Below are 18,009 nucleotides of genomic sequence, written 5' to 3' on the forward strand. Positions count from 1 at the left end.
ATCTTGCCTGCAAGCTCCAACTGTGCTATGACTGATGGACTTACCATCCTCCAGGACAGACATACCCTCAGAGACACATGAGATTAGCAAAAGAAGAGCACAGAAGTGAGTGTGTTTGTTAGGGCCTGTAGGTTGTGACCTTGAAAAAGAGATTAGAGAAGAGGAGGCTAGCAACAGTGGTTGAATAGCATGGAATGAGGTATTGGGTGAGATGTAGACACTGGACTCTTTCAGAAATAAATTGGAATGTCTCTCATTAACTGAGTAGCATAGTCAAGTGACAGGGGATGAGGAGTTTGTACGAGAATGAGCATTTATATTACTGAGGAGGACATAGAGACTCACTAGAAGGATCATTTAGTTCAAGGTCATCTAAGGGAGTGGTGGTATCCAAGGCTGTGACTGGGTCAATTTTCCCTCAGTTGCTAGGTGGATTAAATGAGCACCTGTGGCACAAGTGTCTAGCTTATACAAAATGTGTGGCAATCTAAAGATGGCCTCTACAGCAAGTGTGTCCCCTAGACTTTCTCTTGATGATTCAGCCAAACAAAGTGGGAGGAATTGATGTGGATATAACCTTCTCAGCAATGTATGTGACCACCTAGCACCCAGAAGTGCTTCTTGGGTGATCAAGGTGAAGATCTAAGCCTACAGTGCTGTTGTAAAAAAAGAAGTAACACGTAAGGAATCTGGTGTGATCTTCTGCTGAGGTGAGTGTCCCACGGGCTTGGTTGGTCACAGGTGAATTGTGGAGTTTCCAGTAAAATGAGCCCTTCCATATCACTTACGTAGTATAGGGGAGGACAGAATGGGAGAGCAGAGCTGAAGAGGTCTTGGAGGCAGATCAGGACCAGGAAATAACCCTGATGGTGGGGCATTCCTGGTATTCATTTTGTTAAACTGTAAGTTAGTTGTTCAAAGGCATTACACCATTGGAATGCTCCCTCGCATGTGCCCTAGTTAGCTGACATGTTTGTGTATATCTGCATATGACCCTGGGTGTGTTCACATATGTATTTATAATTTAGATATAACTTCATATGCGAGAAAACATGCCTGGTGAGGGTAGTACTTAAACACACACACACATACACACATACACACACACAAGTACTTAAAGTACTAAGTACTATCTTTGGAGCCAGAGAAATTTGAGTGCCAATGGAAGCTACATCAATTATTCCTTAGATATTAGTATGATTTAGCTGTAATTATCTGTAAACTAGAGATAATAATTCCCTAATCTGGTGGATTTTTTTTTTGGCCAGTCCTGGGCCTTGGACTCAGGGCCTGAGCACTGTCCCTGGCTTCTTTTTGCTCAAGGCTAGCACTCTGCCACTTGAGCCACAGCGCCACTTCTGGCCGCTTTCTGTATATGTGGTGCTGGGGAATTGAACCCAGGGCCTCATGTATATGAGGCAAGCACGCTTGCCACTAGGCCATATCCCCAGTCCTAACCTGGTGGATTTTGAATAAGAACACAATGAGATGATCTATACACAGTATCTAAGTCAAGTTCTTAATGTCACACTAAATAACTAAAATAAAATAACCAATAAAAACTAAAAAAGCCAATGCCTGGAGAGGGCCAGGGAACCACTGGGTAAAGAAATGGTATTGTGAGATCAATGTCTCTTTTTCCCTTGTATTGGTTACTCAAAACACTGGTTGTCCTAAAAGAGGCAAGTTGTTCTCCCTCTTCTGAATCTAGGACACCTCTTTTTTTCCTACACTTGGACATTAGCATCCAGGTTCCCAGGATTTTGGGTTTGGATTGAGCCATGACCCTAGCTTCCCTCATTCTAGCAGCTTACAATCAGAATATCATGGAACTTCTCAGCCTCTATAATCCTTTCCTCCCTCCCTCCCTCCCTCCCTACCACCCTTCCTCCCTCCCTCCTTCACTTCCTTCCTTCCTTCCCTCCCTCCTCCTTCCTTCCTTCTGTTCTCGCTCCCTCTCTCTTTTCTTTCTTTTCTACCTAGATTTCTTCTACCTATCTCCTCCTTGTGGATCCACTGCTCTGGAGAACCTGATTAATTCTGACAGACACCTAGAAAAACAAGAGGAATCAGAATTTTCTCCCAAGTATCTGAAATTCATCCTAAAATAAATAGATCCCTTTCTGCTGAGTGCTTGACTCAATGATAGGCCAGCTCAAGAGATGTGAGTTGGCTTTACTTCTCCATAGTAGGGAAGTCAAGAAGGCTAGTCTACAGAAGAGGGGAGGCAGAGAGCAACATGCAGAGAGAAAGGACAAGACAGATGTCCAAGAGGTGCAGAGTGAATGAACTCTGCCTTCCTTCTCAGAGCTATCCAGCTGCTGCCCATAAGCCTTGGAAATTCTGTTACCTGGTTCCAGGAAAGACCTCACGTGCCCTCAGGATCTACCTCTATTTTCCTATTCTAGCTCTTGTTCAACTAAGAGCCATGATAACTTTTATGAATGTCAGGAACATCCCCTCAAGACTGGCCACAAGTGTCCACTGCTTAGGGAAGTACCTTCCTGACACTTGCAGGTGAGTGAACCATTTCTGCCCAAGATTCCTGTGCACGACAATCACTCTGTACTATCACATCTGTTTCATACCAGAATACCAGAGGCAGATCCCATCTTGGCTTTAGACCCAAGAACATTATTTACTTTCTGATTATTGCTCACAATGCTGGCAAAAATCCTGGCCTTGGTTCTTCTTGAGTCAGAGGAACAAGAAAAGGTTATTAATCTCTGTAACTGATATTGGCTGAGTACTCAACATTGGAAAAATATAATTTTGATTTCATGCCTATAGTCGAAACAAAGGTCAGTTGTCTGAGGTGAAGTAAGAGGTATGGCAATGATGGTTAGGTTCGAACCCATTGGCCTTCTAATCAGACCCTGTTTCACTATTCTGCATTTCCAGCTTTCCTTTCACACCACGAATGAATGATGTTCCCTTGCATGCGCTTCCCTTTGCATCTGTCCAGCTTCTGAGTTCAGGCCTCTATGGGGCTTGGGGCTCTCTTAAATAGGCATGCAAATAAGAGGAGGAGCCGTCTACTCCAGGGTAATGCCTGTAGGTGCCTAGTATTTGTTTATTGTTTACATGGCACATACTAAGTAAATATTCAAAGAATGCAGCGTGTCTGTGAGATCCTAAGTGAAAAAATCACTGATTTTGAAATCTGTCACAGAGACATGTGTGTTTGTATTAAACATCTCCGTGTGCATATATGTATGCTTCTTATATGTACTGACAGATCTGCTCATCTTTGTCTTCCTTAAGCAAATCACATGTTACTTTCCGTGTCTGACCAGGAGATGTCAGTTGTGTGATAGGGATGTGGTCATCGCATTGCCAAATGATGGCCTGCCAATGTTGAAGATGAAACCTCAGGAACCGTTCCAAACTTCAGCTAAAGCACAGACACCAGTGACTCGAGCCACAAGGCAAAGTATCAACAGTACCTTGAGGATTTCCCCAGTCTATTCAGGAATGCACTAAAGAAATCTCTACACTCCAGCCACTGGTGGCTCACATCTGTAATCCTAGCTACTCAGGAGGCTGAGATCTGAGGATCACTGTTCAAAGCCAGCCTGGCAGGAAAGTAATGAGAATCTTATCTCCAATTAAACACCCCCAAACCCAAAGTGGAGCTATGGCCCAAAGTGGTAGAGCACTAGCACTGCACAGGGACGGTGCTCAGGCCTGGAGTTCAAGACCTATGACCAACCAAAAAGCAAGAGAAGGAGGAGAAGGGGAGGAGGAGAACGAGGAGGAGGAGGAGGAAGAGGAGGAGGAGGAAGAAGAGGAGGAGAAATCTCCACCATCATCCTCCATGTAGGAAGGGTCCAAACAAGATTTGCAGTAATACAGGACATGGTTAGTGGAGAAATCCCAGGTGCCATCATGGAGAGGTCATTCTTTCTCTTTATTTATCCCAGTGCTTAAACTGAGTTTTCATTTTCAACCCAAAGAATGACCCAGGAGGGGGAGAGGCTTTTGGGGGAGGGAAAGTGAGAGAAAAACGAGGGAAGGTATAACAATGTTTGACACGAAATGTACCTTACATATGTAACTGTAACCCTCTGTACATCACTTTGACAATAAAATTAAATTAAAATTAAAAAAAAAGAATGACCCAAAACATGAGGTCCGAGAAGCATTCATTTCCCATGATATCTTCGTCTCATGTTTTTCTTTGCTCAGCCCTGAATCTTGTCAGGATACTTCTCTATGCCTCATGAGCTTTGCTGGAGGCAATGGGTAAAAAGAAGGTCACAAGCAACCAGACCAAATTCCCTGCTCTGCCCCTGCTCAGTGGGTCCATGACGCTGTTCCCAAACCAGGGCTCTGGAAAGCTAATCTCTGGTATATCCGTTACCCAAGGTCACCACAGGGAACACATGAGCTTTGGGTTCTTTTCTTTTTTTTATTGCATTCTTTGCATAATGACATGCAGTCCCTTCTCTTGCCAGCCAGAGAGTATGCAGAATACAGACAAGATTCTTAGAAGCAGAGCCCTCTGTTGTTTTCTGTTTTGGAAACCCACTGCGTTCTTCAGTAGGAGGAACATCAGACTGCAGTGTGTATGTGTGAGAGAGGGTCACTCCAAGGCAATTCGGAAGTTTGAAGAGCCAGTGGTTGCTGTTAGTCAGGCCAAATGTATTGCTTCCCACCACCCACCTAGTTACTACCCCCATGCCTGTTTCTTGACCATTATTTCCATCCCCAAGAGAGCAGAGGGGAAAAGGAAAGATGAGGTAAGTTTTACAGAAGAAGGTGAGAAACATTAGCAAGTCACCACATATTAACAGGGCAACGTCGTGTGTGCCCCAAATGACCATGGCAATATTTCCAATCTTTGTCTCTTCCTGTGAAGAAGCAGAGTTGATTTTTCCTACTCCTTTTCTTCCTCTTGAAGCCAGAGGGAATTCATGATTGCTTTCACAGACAGAATATCACAGAAATAGCTTTGCTTGACATTCAAGGTTCTATGATAAAAGACCATACTATGTTCAACTGCTTCTCATGCTTTCTTGAGCCTCTGGGCCTTAGAATTAGCCACCATGCTGTGATGAAGCCCAACTAGCTCAAGATGAGGAGAGGCCCATACAGAGAAGAGCTGAGGCCACCAGCCAGCATCGACCTCCAGACATGTGAATGACGAGCCTTCGGATGAAGGTTGATGAAACTCCTGAGTGCCATGTTTGGTTTATGCCACAAGGTTGGGGAGTCATTTCTTATGCAGTTATTGTAATTAGCCATCATCAATTAGCTACATTTGAATAACTATTTTCAAAGGAAGTAGGGGTGATTGAATACCCTTTTACCATTGTTTCTGATACTGATTGTCGGGAATCCGCACCATGACTGACTAGATGGGGGAGGGAAAGTGAGTCATCAAGTACAACCATTCTAGATTCATATCATGAAAGAGAATCAAAGAGAAATCAAAGACAAAATGTCCTCCTTCCTCTCATAACTACTCCCTGAGAAACAACAGAATAAATAAGATCAAGCAACAAACAAACCAGGGCCATTCTTTTAAATTAGAAATAAGAAATAGAACTAGTATTTTTGAAAACATGAAGTTTTCAAGGAACTTCTATAATCACAGCCTTATTTAACCATAGGATCCTCATATTATTGAGAAAGAAACCAAGGCTTAAGGAGATTGCCCTAAGTCCTCCAGCTAATGAGTCTGGATGCTTAGACTGTGGAGTTCACGCTATTCTTCAAAATCATTTCCAGTTTGCCCTCTCTGATCACAGGCTGCAAATACCACAGCCAGACCTGCCCCAGAACCTCAGAATGCCTGGATGAATTTTAGTAATCTTACAGCAAGTCTACTCTCCCTCTGCTACGGTTTGAATGTGTCCTCCAAGTTCACAGACTAAGCATTTAATTCTTGAGGTAACAATGTTGGGAGGTGGGCATTAAAGGATTATTAAGTCACAACAACTCTGCCTTCACGAATGGATTAATGTATTATTGTGAGAATAGATTAGTTACAAAACCAAGTTCTTGTTCTTAAAGTCTCTCTCACTCTCCCTAACCTTACCCTTCTCCTCTCCCTCCCTCTTTCCTCTCACCATTTTGACATTCTGTTTTCCATCATTCAATGATGCAGGGAAAAAAAAAAAAAAAAAGCCCTCACCAGATGCCCTTCCTTGATTGTGGATTTCTTAATCATCTCCAGAATAGTACACATGACAAATATATTTCTATTCTTTAAAATAACCAGTCTGTGGCATTTTGTTATAGCAGCACAATTGAAATACCTTTACAATATGAATCTCCACTTACTGGGGAAGGGGGCTTTCACAGTGGATGATCCAGACAAGAGCAGCCAGAGCAGTTCCCACAAGACAGAATTGAAAACCTTTGCAGATAAAAGTAATTTATTTAATGGGGTTTAATAAATTAATGGAATGAGCTTAAATGAGTTCAGAGAACAGGATCTCTGAGTTCTCTACGGGCAGGCCATGTAATAGAATCCAGAGCTGTGGCTGTCTGTTTGGCATGAGCTGCCTGTTAGACGCTTCTCCAGGTCTCCCATGGGTGGTTGTAGACCTTGGCCTGTTGTCATTGAGTTTTCACAGCCACTTTTGTGACCATAACCACATTTAAAAGGCATTTCTAAAGATCAAAGTTAATTCTCCTCCCACAGAGAATAAATTTACTACTGAAAAGAAAAAAAAAGTGCTGAATATAAAAACCCTAGGAAGAAGATTCAAGGCTCATCTGAGCCCCAAGAGGAGAAAAATTTGTACCACAGTTTTACTTTCTATTTCTTTATAAATAGATCTCATCAGTTCATATGCTGGGCTTGTGTGTGTGTGTGTGTGTGTGTGTGTATGTGTGTGTGTGTGTGTGTGTATGCTGGTAGTCAGGCTTGAACTCAGGGCCTAGATATTGTCAGTAAGCATTTTTTGCTCAAGGCTGGCACTCTTACTTGCGTCACTACTTGAGTTCCACTGCAGCCTTTTTTGTTGTTGTTGTTTTCTGGCTGGAGATAAGATCCTCATGCTTTGTCTTGCCTGAATGGGCTTCAAACCAATATCCTCAGATCTCAGCCTCCTGAGTAGCTAGGATTATGGGAGTGAGCCACTGGTGCCCATTAAGCTACTTTATCTTAATGATAATGGAAACTGCCAAGGGTCAGCAATGTTCTTTTGTGCATAATTTGTCATGTGTTGACTCTAGGAGGGCCAATCTTCTCTCAGCTAAATAAAGTGGGAGTGGCCTAAGATGAATTCGATGGTGCCAAGTGGACTGGGCATAGTGAGGGTGGTATGTTGAGCTTACAATGAGCAAGAAGCATCAATCCTGTTGCCCATACTGTCCTGCTGTTCTGGAGAGGTCTATAAGGGTTAAGTAAAGCTCTCAATGACTCACAGGAGTGATGATAAAGAGGAACTGTCGACCACTGCAGCAAATCCTAGACGCCAGGTTAGCAGTGTCTTGTTAGCCTTCCTATCTTGCAACCCACCCCAACAAACGGCTTCTTGTATAAATTGCTTTGAGATTTTATTTTGCCCGGTTTCAACCAGGTGGTTTGTATTAATCCTTAAAAATAATAATAATATAGCAATACTGCCCTCTATGATGCTTTCCAAAGCTTATGTTGAAACTTAAACCCCAGAGTCACGGGATAATAATATTTGGAGGCTAGCCTTTTGGGAAGCAATTTGGAGTAGATGAGGTCATGAGGGTGGGCCCCTATGATTGAGTTAGTGGCTTCATGAGACAAGTAAGAGACACAAGTTAACAACCCTGTTCAATCTTACTGTAGCATACTATGCACCATGTCAAGACTCTACAGAGTGACCCTCTCTGCAACAAGGTCCTCACCAGATCTGAGAAGATGCTGACACTCTGTTCTTAGACTTTCCAATCTCCAGAACTTCTGTTCTTTATAAATAACCTAGTGGTTTTCAAGTTATTGCAACTGAAAACAAATTCAGACCCTCTCCCATAGCCGAGCACCCATCCTCTTTAGTTCCATCCTGGGGGAAACTGAGTAGTGACAGCAAGGCTTGCTAGGCCCAGGAGTCTGAATGTCACCCATGCCAGAGATGTCCTGAGCCGCCCTACGGCTCAAGAGAGAAGACACTTAGAAGTTTCCTTAAGGAAAAACAGAAGAAAATAGGAGGGGAAAAACACCCATAAGTCTTGGCCTTCAGATGGATCAGGCTCTTCATCTGGGCCAGCAGGGGCAAGAGGAGACCTGAGTGACAAGGAAAGGAAGGGAGTGAAGCCATTCAGATCTCAAAAGATGGGCTTTCCAGGGCACATGCAGACATCCACAGGAAAGCAGATAGTACTTTCTGCCAGTTTTCCTGTGCTTTGGGGTAGAGGAGACAGTGATGGTGGCATGCTTCATTAGATATTTCTTCCATTCCTAGGATCCTAGGGAAAGTTTTTCCATCTTTTTTTTCCCCCTATGGCAAATTCTGATGTTGTGTGTTCCTTAAAGAGCAGGCCCATGTTCACTTAATTTTTTTTGCTTTTATTCCCTGTTGCTTACACATTTTCTAGTACCTAATAGATATACAAACAATTATTTTGATGAATAAATGCCCCACAGCATGATGGGAAAGGTAGAGACCCTCTCCGCCCCGCCCCCCAGCAAATACCTCTACTAGTTACCTTCCTGTTCTCTCTGTGCTTCAAGTACTTTTGATGAAGCCTTGGCCCTCACTCCCCCTTCCCTCCCACCATTTTGTTCACATATATACCAGCCCCACCCAGTGACCGTTTCTTGTTAAACACGAAGCCACTGACAGCTCCCTCTGAACAACCACTTGAGGTCTTATTCCTAGAAGCTATGATGTTATCCCATAATTTCCTCATGTGACAGTTGCCGTGGCAACCAGAACCCTCAGATTCCTCACAGGAAGCCTCGTAGGAAACAGGCCTGCAAAAGCCACTCCCCCCTTTCTGCTCCTATCCCTCCACCAACCATTGAGGGGCCATTAGGAGGAGCATGAAGGAAGTACTGGTTTAGCTGTACTGGTTTAGCTGGATGTCAGTGGCTCGCACCTGCAATCCTAACTACTCCAGAGGCTGAGATCTGAGGAATGCAGTTCAAAGTCAGCCTGGATAGGGAAAGGACATGAGACTCTTATCTCCAATTAACCCAAAAAGCTAGGAATGAGGGTGTGGTGTGACAGATCGACAATCTTGAATGAAAAAGCAGAGGGACAGCAACCAGACCCTACGCTCAGGCCTCAACTTGCACTCATACATGCACGTACACACACACACACACACACACACACACACACACACACACAGGAAGCTGAGTGTTCTCTCTTATGGGTCCATAATGGGAAAAAGTCTGAGATATTTGGATATTTTATATCACTGATAGTGGCCAGGGAGAATAGGCAAAGCAGGCATAGAGACTACATGTCATTTCATTTCCTCCCAGAGCATGAGGAAGGGGGAGCCCCTAAGTCTGTTCCCCACCTCTTCATGGCTGCTTCCTTTTCATGATTCACTGCTGTGGAGGCACGCCTGCTGACCTCATGCCCATCACGTCGGGAGGCAGCCTGGCCTGGGGTCCTGAGGGTGCAGTATTTCTAGCTTCCACATCTGGATGAACCATTCTACCCAAGGTGTTTAGTTCTTTTGTGGGCCAAGGGCATATGGTTACCATATTGTTACAGCAACATGTGGCCAGACTTTGTGGATGGGAAGGGAATAATGGAAGGGAGTCGTGCCTAAAGAGGTCCATTTTCTGGGCTAGCTCAACAGCTCTGGGTTCTGTCTTTGCCTAACTCCCATGGTCTCTCTCGTCCCTTAGTGTCCTCTGCTGCTTTTCCTCATCTGTTCTTCACTTCTGTCTCAGGACCACCCCCTTCCGCCCCAATCTCTCTCTTTTGTACTCTAACATCCCTTTTAAAAACGGATTCTCTTCTTTTTATGTTGGATTTCCAACCCTTTTTCTTGTCACGGATAACCTTTGTGGCGCCTAACTTTAAGATGTGTGCTCAATGTATATTTCTTGCTTGCTCTTGAGTGTCTCACTTGAGACCAGCTTCACCTGCTTTCTCACAGACTTGCCTTCCCTATCTTTCTGCCTAATCAGATCTCATTCATTCACCAAACTGTTGATCAGTCCAAGTCTGTCCCCCTCCTCCAGGCAGCCTACCCCCTCTAGGCCACCACAGAAATCTCTCTTTCAGCCCAAAGGTGCTGTACATTCACTTGCTCTTGAATCACCACGTCACATTGTTTTTATCTCAATTTAACTCTTGTCTTATGTATACTTTCTCATAGGTTTACATCCTCGCTGACTAGATTATGAATGTCTCGAGGATGGATTTTCTTTGTGTTTTTCTATAGACATTATCACCACTTATTACCACAGCGCCTTGGTCCACTCAATCATAAGATGAGCACAATGACAAAACCACCTCCAGAGGGCAGAGGTGAGAGCTAAGTAAGTAAATAGTGAGAGTAAATGTGTGTTAAGGACACTCTGTTGTGCTGTTTGGACAGCAGACCGTCATCTGAGCTGTCATCCACAAAACCAATCGAGATCTGAGTTGTAGTTCAGCACTGGTGGCTCCTGCTTGTAATCCTAGCTACGAAGGAGGTTAAGATATGAGGATCCTGGTTCAAAGCTAGCCTGGGCAGAAAAATCTGCGAGATCCTTATAGCCAATTAAGCAGCAAAAAAATGCCAGAAGTGGAGCTGTGGTGAAGGCTACAGCTCAACCTTGAGAAAAAAAAAAAAGTCAAACATGTGAGGCCCTGAGTTCAAACCCCCGTGCTGGCACACACGCACCAACACACACACACACACACACACACACACACTCTGAATTTTTCATCTTCCACTTGTCAGTTTTGTAACCTTAGGCAAGCTGTTTAATCTTTCTTTGCCTCAGTTCCCTTCTTAGTTAAAGTAGAGATGATAGTAGCATTCCAACTCATGCCTATCACATTATACACACTCTCTAATCACAATCTTATTAGCATCTACAGGTTCTAATATAGTAAAAACGTGTCACCTCTTGGGGCTTGTTTCTTTACCTATTGTAGAAAATATATACCAGTGCTTCCTTTAAATCAGAATTGTCTGGGTTTAAACGACACAGTATTTGGTCATGGTCACTTATAGCAAACCTGGCTATCTCTGCATGCACTAACTCATCTGTTACCCTTGAGTTCTCTTGCAGGAAGGAGGTAAGGGGAAGCAAGGACAGCCTGGTCTATACACAAGAAGCCAAGTGTCCTGTCATCGTTGAGCTCAGACTCCATCTCCGGTACACAGCTGGTCTCACAGTTGGCAACCACCCTCTAAGCTGTCACCCACTGAGTTGGCTTTCATCCTTATTTTACTTGAGTGCCAAACCTAGGCAGTCTGGCACTGGGGCCTCCTTGTCTCTCGGCATCCATCTATAGGAAAAGCAGATACTTTGTGAACAAGTCCTGCCATGGCCCTCCAATGAAAACATCTCAGTGGGATTACATACAGATATTTTCTTTGTCAACCTCAATAAAGCTGTTTAAGCAGAAACCCTAGCTTAAAACCCACTGACAGATCCTAGAAACTTGGTATTGCTTTAGTTTCTCCATAAAGGGCCCTGAGTGTTCTACTCTTGGAAGCTTCTAGAATTGCCGACCTTGCCCAGCAGGAGCAATTCCCGTCTGTCTGTCTCAAGGACATGTGTCATGGCGGCACTGAGGCCCAACTTGTGACATTCCAAAAATTTATGGGGGATGGCAGACAAATCTGCCAGCTGGAAATGCCCTGGGGAGATGTCCCAAACTATCCAAAAGCTTCTTAGTTATACTTTTTTTTTCCCTCATTTTTCTACTCAGTTCCATTTACTTTAGGATCCACTGTCAAAGGCTGCTACTTTTACTTGATCATCTGAATGACTGAGATTTCCACGCTGGTGAGGAGAAGGAAGACGTCGGTGGGGATACCCTTTGTATCTTCCTGCGAAACACAGTGGAGATACCCTTTGTATCTTCCTGCGAAATGGTGACAGCCAAAATCCCCATAGGGGACCTTCTTTATTTTTTATTATCTTAAAGTAGTTGTACAAAGTAGTTTCTTTTCAGCATACCAATTTGTGAGCACAATGCATCTGATCAATGTCATCTCTTTCAGGATTCTCTCCCACATCTGTCCCAATCTTACTTCCATGGAGAAACTTGTGATCTTGTGGTGCCTTCTAATCCTGAGCCAAGAAAAGTCTCAGGTCTGACATCAGCCTGCATGACTTCTAAACAAGTTAATGATTTTGGAAAAGACTAACAAATGCATAATCTTCAGCATCAATCTTAATAAAATCAAAATTAAGAAGCCAAAATGTTTATAGGAACCCTGATTCTTTTTTCTGTGGAAGAAAGTCAAACTGTGTGTGTGTGTGTGTGTGCATGTGTGCGTGCGTGCATGTGAACACACGCACACAGACACGCTAGTATTGGGACTTGAACTTGGGGTCTTAACTGCTCAAGGCTGATGCTCTTCTACTTGAGCCATATCTTCACTTCCAGCTTTTTGCTGGTTAGTTGGACATAAGAATCTCTTAGATGTGTCTGCCAGGGCTGGCTTTGAACTAGGATACTCAGATCTCAGCCTCCTGAGTAGCTAGGATTACAGGTGTGAGCCAGTGGTGACCAGCTTTGAACTCTTCAATCTTATCTTCTAGATCAGTGCTGCTTGGTGGAGTTGTCTGCACTAATGGTAATATTCTAAAACCTGCCTTATGTCACGTGGAAGCCATTAGCCATGTGTGGCTACCGAACATTTGAAATATGATCAGTGTGATTGAGAAAATTGAATTTTAAATCTCACTTAATTTTAGTTCATTTACATTTAAGTAGCTGCATATTGTGAGTAGCAACCAGTAGTGAACAGTACAGTTTCTAGACACTTCTATTTGGGAGTAGGTTGTGTGCTTAAAAACATAACTAAGTCACTCTAGATATTTCTTTAGTATGTCCTATCTCATGATAGGATCATGAAACATTCTTGTCACACACACACACACACACACACACACACTCAACCATTGATGTGATCATTCATGTAACAAATATGTATTGGATATCTACTAGGCACTGTGATAAGAGTACCCTGAAATTTTACTGGCATTGGTTAGGTATAAATAGCCCTCTGGATCCAATCTATTCTACACTTGTAGATCCCAACATATCTGAATTATTTGGCAACAAAGTTCTCTGTTCAGAACATGTGCAAGTTTATCTTTCATGTTAGTAGTTCCTAACCATACCATAGAAGATGCATGTATACAGCATGCATTGTATTAGATGTTGATAGCAATCTAGAGATGACTTAAAGTATACAGGAGGTTGTATTTAGGCTATACTCAAACATTATGCCATTTTATATAATTTTACATTTGGTACTCACAAGGGGCCATGGGACCATCTATACTTGGATAGTAAAGAATGTCTGCATTTTGAAATTAGGAGAATAACAGGAAGTTTTCCTCTCCCAGTGTAACTATGTTTGTACAGGGAATTAAACATGGGACAGGTATATGGTTAATTTTGCCAATGTGGATGGATACTCTGGTAGCCCTGGAACTGTAGAAACTTAAGCTGTGCTCAGATCAGAAGGTGACCATAGGAAAAGACACCCTGAATCAAATAAGCAGGAGGAAGGGGAGAATTATGATATGTGATGTGAATAAGAGCATGATCCTTAAAAGTCCTCTGGAAAGTATAAGATGTATACAAATCAAAATCATACATTGTTAATGTCACCAGGAACTCTTTAAATCATCTCAGCTAGCTTCTCTGGATACCTCAATCAATATGACATCTCAGCAAGCAAGGAAGCAGTGGTCTCCTGGCATCGTGAAAAGGTGGCAGGAGGTGAGGTAGAAAGAGATGGCTCAGGAAGGGAATTTCAGAGGAGGAGAAAGCAGTGAACAGAGTGGGAATGTTAACCCTTTTTGGACCCAGGGACTTTGCTGATCACAAATAGCCAGCAAGGACCCCAGGCGAACATGCCATCCTATCCCTTCTGGGGTACACACAAGAGGAAGGGGGTGGCTGTGGTTTGAATGTGTCCATTCAATGGTCATGTATTTACAATCGAATGCACAAATTCCCATGTTTAACTATATGTGGAGGTGGAGCCTTTGGGAATTACTTAGGACTCACTATGAGGTCATGAGGGTGGGGCCCCTAAGATAGTATTTGTGGCTTTGTACGAAGAGAGACTCAAGCTGGCTGGCTTGCTGCCTCACCATATGTTGTCCTGCACCATGTATGAAGCAGAGCAACGGCCCCCATAAGACACCAGGCACATGCCAGCGCCATACTTTCGAATTTCTCAGCACTCAGAGCTGTAAGAAATGCATTTTTACTCTCTACAAAGTATCCTGTTTGTGACATTCAGTATAACAAAACAATGAACTAGATAGGGACTGAGATCCAGCACTATCAAAGGTATATTTCTCTCTTTCTTTCTTTCTTTCTTTTTTTTTTACTTGTTGTTGCTTGGCATGGGGCTTGAATGTACCACCTGGGCACTGTCCTGAGCTCTTTTGCTCAAGGCTATCACTCTACCACTTTAAGCCACAGTTCCACTTCCAGTTTTCTGGTGGTTCATTCTAGATAAGAGTCTCACAGACTTTCCTGTCCAGGCTAGCTTTGACCCAGGCTCCTCAGATCTCAGCCTTCTAAGTAGGTAGGGTTACAGGCATGAGCAACTAGTGCCTGGCCCTTCCTTCTTCCTTTCTTCCTCCTCTTCTACTTCTTCTACATTGGTATTGGGGATTGAACTCAGGTCCTTATGCTTGCCATGCAGGCACTCTTGCATTTGGGCTACACTTCCAGCCCCTATTTGCTTAGATAATATTTAGGCCACAACCTATAGGGCATGAGGATTGGGTGGTCAACAATAAGGTGGTTACTTTTTAGGTTAAATGCCACTTTATACCCAGGCCAGCCTGGTCTGTGATCATCTTACTTGCATGTCCCTGTGTCATTGCAAATGGCAGGTGTGCACCATTAACACACCGAAGCCATTGAGTGCAATGGAATCTCACAAATGTTTGCATCCAGGCTGGCCTCAAACTATGATCCTTTGAACTCGATCTCCCAAGTAGCTAGAATTAAAGGCTTGAGTCACTGTGCCTGGGTCAAATACACTATCTCTTTCTATTGAGAAACATGCTATGATCTTCCCAGCAGGGCCCTAATACAGTTTGTAGATCTGGAGTAAGCTAGACAGGCAGTGTAAGAATCTGCAGTAGTATCCTCTGAATCCTGACAATGAGCTCGTGACTTGGGCCCCAGAGCTGGAGTGAGAGTGGGCCAAGTGCCGGTATTTTAAACCAGAACTTGCAGACTGGGGTGCCTGGCCCCTTAATATATCCTTGGTCCTTCTTAAGGGGAAGCCCTTAGGAGAACAGCAAGTTTGACAAGATTAGCCTAGGGACTCTGACATGTCAACCATGCCCGGAAGTGCTGCCTTTTACTCTGAAAACAAGATCTCAGCTGCTGCCATCCTCTCCCTCTTCTCTTCACCTGCCTTCCTTTTTGATCACCCAGTCCTCATCCCTTCTGGGTTGTGGCCTAAACATCATCTATGCAGCCATCTATGACCTCGACTTTGAGAAGTGGTTCCTGACCATGGATGATTTTTAAGTTGCCCATTCCTCTGGAGGTAGGGAAGACTGTGTGGTACTAACCCTTTCCAAGTTCCAGCCTAGATGTCTTCTTTTCCAACTCAGAAAGATTTGATGGAATACACATTTTCTCCTGTATCCCAAATGGATTATTAGATTATATATACACCAGTTGGAGTTTGAAAGGCCTTCTTCCCCCGCTCTCTAATTATTTTTCATTTTAAGTAAATGGTAAAATAGTTGTTTTCTCTCTCTCTCTCTCTCTCTCTCTCTCTGTGTGTGTGTGTGTGTGTGTGTGTGTGTGTGTGTGTGTGTGTGTGTGTTAAAGTACCTGGGTCAAGTGGGAGAAGAGAGGGCTAAACATACATGAGAACTGTAACCAGGCTAGCCTAGGAGAAGTGAGGCTGAGCTTCTTGTCTTGTTCTTTGCCAACTAAACATTCAAGGATTCTATTGATCTGATTTCTGTACTTCTGTGGGCTGTGACTTCTGTAAGAAAAGTCCAAGGAAAGAAGTGAACAGGCAGAAAAGCCATTGTCCCAGGATATCACTAATGGTTGTTGTGACAGCTTCATTCTCCCAGCCTATTTGGGTCCCTGGAACTTTGTGGAGCACAACTTACAGTCTGCAGATAGTTTAATCACACTCCATCCATGCACTCATGTGTACACATCCTTGATTAAAACAGTCCCCGACTAGCCTGATACTGGTGATTCACACCTATATTCCTGGCTACTCAGGAGGATCGTGGTTCAAAGCCAGCCCGGGAAGGAAAGCCTTTGGAAGTCCAATTAACCACCAGAAAACTGCAAGCGCGACTGTAACTCAAAGTGGTAGAGTTGCTAGCCTTGAGCAGAAGAGTTCAGGGACAGCACCTACACCCTGAGTTCAATCCCCATGACCAGGAAAAAAAAAATAGTTCCAACTTACAATATTTTTCCACTTTTCAATGCTGTGAAATCCACACAGATGTGGTTTAAAAAAAAACTACACATTTTCCTCTAATATTTTGATCTTTTTCTAGGCTAGCACATATGGCATGATCCTCTCTCAAAATTCTGGGCAGCAAATGGAGCTATAGCTCCACAATAGATGTTCTACACAGCACGCTGTGGCCAAAGCTGTAATGTGACGTGTTAGATGAGGTTCTTTAAGTGAACCATGGGCCTATCTTGAGTTTATCAGATGCAATATGTTAACAACTATCTGAGCACATTGATTTAATTGACAGTATTTTCCCCTCCTAAACGGTTCTATGGGTCTAGAGATTTCTTGAGAGATTGCTCTTTGTACTGGTGGGGCACAGATGTGGAGTCAAAGCTGGTGACATGGAGGCATCTATCTATTTCCTTATAATATCAGAGCAAGTGAACCACGGGCCCATGTGTCCTCACACATGGGGACGGGAGGCCCAGGCGAAGGGCCAGGCCAGACTTGATGCAGCTCAGACACAGCCCTCTGCCTAGGCAGCAAGAGGAAAATCCTGTCAAAATGGCTTAACGATCTTCTAATATTTCCATGCAATTAAGGCCACATCTGTCTCCCAGGCCCCCGTACTCCTTTACTAGTGCACAGACATGAACCAAACAGTCTGTCTTGTCGATCTGGAAGGTAACAAAGAGCTCCATTCATAACTGGAGGCACTTTCACCATTTTTTTCCCCTCAAAGTAAAATAGAGTTTTCACTTTGAGAATAACCTGTGTGGCAAGAAAGCGAAAGATTTTTCCCCCCTAATAAATCAAATCCAACAGCCTAATAAAATGCTGGCTCTCCCCTCTCCCTGCCCCTACCTCCCCCCACCCTTCCCTTCCACTCTCCCACTCTGCCAACAAGCCTGTGGAATAGTGAGGGGTGGGTGAACCCCAAGGAGGCTGGGAAAAGAAAGCTGAGAGCAGAGGAGGCAGCTGGTAGGAAGTACGGGGGCACTGGATGGGAAGGGAGTCTGCCATTCTTTTCTCTTCGTGATCTACTTTCGCAGCGCTTCAGGGCTTGTTTCCAAAACTCCTTTGCTTCTTCCACTCACCGTACTTCACTGTCCATTCCCATTCCCTGCTTCCTTCTTTTACACTTATAGGGAACAGGAGAACGGAGTTGGAGGGATGGGCTAAAAGATCATGGGCCACACCTGTGGCTGAAACTGGGCAAGAGGATTTGCCTCTCCCCCAGAGCAAGGCTGAGTGATCTCCCCACATCTCCAGAGTGAGTTAGCAGGCGATAAGTGCTGATAAACATCGAGTTCGGTGCTTATCCACAGCAAACACAAGGTTCTGAGGTTCTCTTCTGCACTCATGCTATAGAGACTCTAATCAGAAAACAGAAGGGAAAATGCAAAACCAAGCAGTATTTGCTGCTGCTTTTTCCTTCTTCTTTTGTTTTGTTTCGTCTTGGAAAGCTCA

General features: G+C 43.8%; 1 protein-coding gene across 1 annotated transcript in view; it reads right to left on the reverse strand.

Annotated features, from left to right (window-relative positions):
• The window catches only part of Fli1 (Fli-1 proto-oncogene, ETS transcription factor), a 119,746-nt gene that overhangs the window by 53,952 nt on the left and 47,785 nt on the right, over positions 1 to 18,009 (reverse strand). The gene's annotated exons all lie outside the window — the stretch shown is intronic.

Source organism: Perognathus longimembris, chromosome 3, assembly GCF_023159225.1.
Source record: "Perognathus longimembris pacificus isolate PPM17 chromosome 3, ASM2315922v1, whole genome shotgun sequence".
Taxonomy (NCBI): Eukaryota; Metazoa; Chordata; class Mammalia; order Rodentia; family Heteromyidae; genus Perognathus; species Perognathus longimembris.